Raw genomic sequence first — 5,040 nt, forward strand, 5'->3', positions numbered from 1 at the left:
ATTTATTATTGTTGTATGTATTTCTTAAGCACCATTTTTTAATATAAAGACATTAATTAATAACTCAAGTAATTTATTTTACCAATATACAATGAAGTTTTATATTAAGTTTAAGATTATTCATGATAATTCACACCTTGGAATTAATAGATTAAAAATTTTAATCATTTAACAGTCCTACTTTTTACACTTCTTAAATCAAATTCATCTCAATGTAAACGACTTTTGAGGCTAGTTTTAAAGTTCAAGTTTCCCATAGAGACACTCAAGTTTGACTGATGGTTTGGACTCAGAAACAGACGGAGGAACTAATTTATTTAAACAAAGGAAAAAGCAGACGTGGCAGCTGAAAACACTACGAAAGACTCTAGGTAAACCATGAGGAACGAGAACCACGTGGAAGACAAACAAGACCGGCTGGACTCAGCAGCATGGACCAACAGGAAACAACAAAGGGAGACGAACTAAATGACAAACACCTGTGGGTAAAACGAGGCTCAGGTGGGCAGGAGTATAACAACAGAGTGAGAGAAACATCGAGGAACTGAATACACAAGAAAGTGTAATAAAACTCAGACACAAATATAGTAAAATACAAAGGGATAAAGAAATAAACTTTCTGATACAATTTACTGTATCACTCTTTAGCTGGTCTGTCAGCCATCAGCAGCCTCCTCCATCCTAACACTAGAGACATGACACTGCACGTTCCCTGAAGCACTAGTCATCTCTCCACTGCAGCAGAGCCTAAACCACATCCAACTGCCACATTTAATGTCATGGTAAGCCAGGCTGTTCATTGCAGCATCACATAAGATGGCTGTCTACTGTACCATCACCACATGGTGAGCATTGCTGTCCATTGCTCCATTACAACCTCCATTTGGACCGAGGATGAGGTTGTGTTGATCCTACATGGTCAGCTCACTGTTGTTCATCTGCTCACACAAGCGCAGGAAATATATTGACTGTAGCCGAGACCACCCACATGTTCACACTTCTGCTTGATTACAAAAAAAACCCCTCATTTTTTAAGCCTTTGGTTTCAGAGAGAACTAGAAACACTCAGAGAGTTCAAACCTCCACCAAGACCARTTTCCTCCATCCTGTAAGAGTTAATGCACAAAAGCAGAGATGAAACACATTTGCTGAATAAGTTCTGACGTAGTGAACATTAAAGCAGCTGTATGCACGGGGTTTCTTCTCTGTGGAGTCCAATGTGGAAAAAAGTCAGACTGGTCACCTGACGTTATTCCTGGTCAAACTGGTGTGGGATTAAGCTCCTAAGTTTTCATCAGTCACATTTCACCATGTAAAACGTCTGTTTTATCTCCTTGTATGAGTTTGTAATGGTTTGACTCTCTTTATAAAGTGCTTCCTGGCTCCCCCCGTCTCCAAACTTTGAGGCCCGGCAGCTCTCTGTTTACAAGCCTAGCAGAGACAAACTGTTTTGAGTGGTTGTTTCAGAAATGTGGTGTGTTCGAGGAAATGGGAAAAATAGGTTTCATGGTGCAGTCACTCACTTCCTGGTCACAAAACGTTCTGTAAATGTGCATATTATGGCAAAAATTATTCATCATTAAATGTGGTTTTAACATTACTTTTATAAAGTTTGAAGTCCGTGCTGTCCAATCCAGCTCTCTGTTTTACAGAAGCCCTGTGAAAGCATCACAGCTTTGCCGATCTCAGAGTGTTAAAAGAAAAAAATTTCTGTTTTCACATCGTGATCCGGACCATCACCAAAATTTAAAGGTGTGTTCCTTGGTCCAGTACCCACATGTGGTAAAAAATATCATGACAATCCATCTACAAGTTTTTGAGTAATGCTGTCCACAGACAGAACGACAGACAGACAGACGGACATATGCGACTAAAAACATTACCTCCTTGGCTGAGGTAATAAGGGTTTTTGTTGTGTTCCACAGCAGAAAAGCTCCAGTTGCACTCAAAAGCAGCATCATGTAAAATGGGCCACAGTGGTTCAACAGAAAACAACTGGATTTTTTTATTTTTGAAGATGTTTCACTCCTCATCCAAAAGGCAGTCGTAGGTCGAGAAGTCCACACTTATAGGTCATTGTTACATAGATCACAATAAGGCCATTTGGTCACAAAACACTACACTGTATTCAAAATTATTGAACAAATTATATATTTTTTCTGATTTTTGTAAAGAGCTGATACGAATGAGTCTTCGTAATTTTAAGTCATCAGCTGTTAAAGCATAATTAAAATGTTATTGAAAAACCTCCCAGTGACGACAGTAAKCCTTTCAAAATTTAAAAAACTTAAAACGCACTGTTCCAAATCATTAACATTGTAAAGAACAGAAAATAGTAATTTGCTGAGTTTGCATATTTACTGAAATCAAAAGCTGATTCAATCCAAATCATGTGAACAGCTCACCCTCATAGATCTGTAGCTTGAGGCTCCAAAGGTTCTCAATAAGGGATGAGGTCAGGGGAGGAGCTTATTTCTGTAGCAGCTAATGATGCAGAGGTATTCTTATGGTGCATTGTCACATGTGACGATGATTCTTTTATGGAAGGCAACATAGAACAAAGTGGTCAGACAGACAGGTTATTTTCACACCTTCAGGGACCTTAAAGGGGCCATCCAGCTCTCTCCTCATGATTCCGACCCAAAACATGACTCCACCTCCTTGCTGATGCTGCAGTCTTGTTGCAACATGGTGTTCATGCACTACTCCGTCCATCTGGACCATCCAGGGTTGCCTGGCACTAATCAGTGAAAAAGACTGACTGAAAACTGGTCTTCATGTGCTTTTGGGTCCACTGCAAACGTTTCTGTTTGTGAGCACTGGTCAGGGGTGGCTGAATATGCAGAACTGTAAGCCTGTAGCGGACCCGGCACCTTGATGTTTGCAGGACTCCAGAAGCACCAGCAGCTTCAAATATTTAGTCATTTTATCAGCTGTTCTCTTAATCCGATGTATTTGTCTGGTAAAATCCTTCCTTGTTGTGTCTTCATCTGAACAAACACCGGTGTGCTCTGAACCAGCCACAAATCTTTTAATAGTACGATGATCAGATTAAAGGTTTTGTGAGTTACAGTATCTAAGGAATTCACACTTTTCAGCCGCAGAGATTCTTTCTCTTTCTCAAATTGCTTACACTTTCTTTCTCCAGTAGATTTTACTTTAGTTGGGCTCACCTGGTAAACTAATCAGCTGTCTGAGACTGATTTTAAGTGAGTTTAATTGGGGAGATTGACCATTATGACATTTAAATATGTCATAATTTGGAATGCAGTGTAAAACACCCCCTCATCCTGGTTGTCGTTTGAGACTGAATCCACTTAAGACTGCAGGTCCAGACTGTGTGTCTCCCTCCACCTTGAGTCACTGTGCTGATGAGCTGGCCCCGGTCTTCAGGTATCTTCAACTCTTCTCTGGAGTCATGTCACGTCCCAGCCTGTTTCAAGTCCTCCATCATCGTCCCTGTTCCCAAGAAGCCAAGCGTCACAGGACTCAATGACTACAGGCCTGTGGCTCTTTGAACGTTTGGTTTTATCCCACCTCAAGTCCTTCTGCAAACCCCTTTTGGACCCTCTGCAGTTTGCCTACAGAGCCAACAGGTCTGTAGATGACGCCATAAACCTGGCTCTCCACTTCATCCTGCAACATCTGGATTCACCAGGAACCTAAGCTAGGATCCTGTTTGTGGACTTCAGCTCTGCATTCAACACCATCCTTCCTGCTCTGCTCCAGGACAAGCTCTCTTTGCTCAACGTGCCAGGCTCCACCTGCAGGTGGATCACAGATTTCCTGATAGACCGGAGTCAGGGTGTGCAGCTGGGGAAAGTTGTCTCGAATACACAGACAATAAGCACAGGAGCTCCACAGGGCTGTGTTCTCTCCCCTCTGCTTTTCTCTCTGTACACTAACTGTTACACCTCCAGCCATGACTCCCTAAAACATATTAAGTTTGTGAACGACACCACCCTCATCGGGCTCCTCTTGGATAGTGATGAGTCTGCCTACAGGAGGGAGGTGGACCGGCTGGTGACCTGGTGCAGCAGCAACAACCTGGAGCTCAACACCCAGAAAACAGTGGAGATGATTGTGGACTTCAGAAAGGCCACAGCCCCTCTGCCCTCCCTCACCCTTGACACCCCCATCACAACTGTAGCCTGYTACCGGTTCCTCGGCCTGTTCGTACCCCTCCCAGAGGGGTATGAACTTCTGAGGCAGAAGGTTTTGGTCCATTCAGACCAGAACATCCCATCATAAGAACAGTTTCTTCCCCTCTGCCGTCTGACTCTTGAACATTTTTAGAACATTTAGAACATGTGACTCTATAACTCCGCCTTGGCCACTTCATCACTGGTTTCTTAAACAGCACAACCCTGACTATATTGTTTTTCTGGTCACTTTTATCACTGGATCTAACTGCACCACCCCAAATATAATGTCTGCTCTGATTACTGTATTGAACTGGTGTAAATGTTGAATGCTTCCAATGAGGCCAACATGTGAGCTGATTTGGTCACATTTCAAAGTTATAAAAAATGCCTGGAGAGATGAGTCAAGGTGCAATCCACATTGTTAGAAAAAGGGCTTTTTTCCTACTCCAAATCACCCGTCTAGAATGTGGCCGTTATGGTCTTCCAGGATAGCCTTTCATTGAACCAATAAGGTTTAGTGTGGTACACGCTGGGACCAYTGACTACACATCCAAACCCACTATCAGACTTTCATTCTTACTGAATCTCTGTGTCTCTCTTATTGCTCTCCTTCTTCACCATCACTCAGTTTGTGAGAACAGGTTGCTCTTGGTCCCATAATGCTTTTATTTGTGGATGAATTTAACAGAACTCCTGGGGATATTTAGGATTTTTGAAATCCTTTCGTAGTCATCCTGACAGACTTTTCAAAAATCTTTTCTGAGTTGAAATAGGACGATCTGTTTAACAGGAGTGAATATTTTTGCTATGAGTGATTTTACTTTACATCTACTGTATCTATCTATCTATCTATCTATCTATCTATCTATCTATCTATCTATCTATCTATCTATCT

The sequence above is a fragment of the Austrofundulus limnaeus genome, unplaced genomic scaffold (genome assembly GCF_001266775.1).
Source record: "Austrofundulus limnaeus strain Quisiro unplaced genomic scaffold, Austrofundulus_limnaeus-1.0 Scaffold800, whole genome shotgun sequence".
In the NCBI taxonomy this organism is placed as follows: domain Eukaryota; kingdom Metazoa; phylum Chordata; class Actinopteri; order Cyprinodontiformes; family Rivulidae; genus Austrofundulus; species Austrofundulus limnaeus.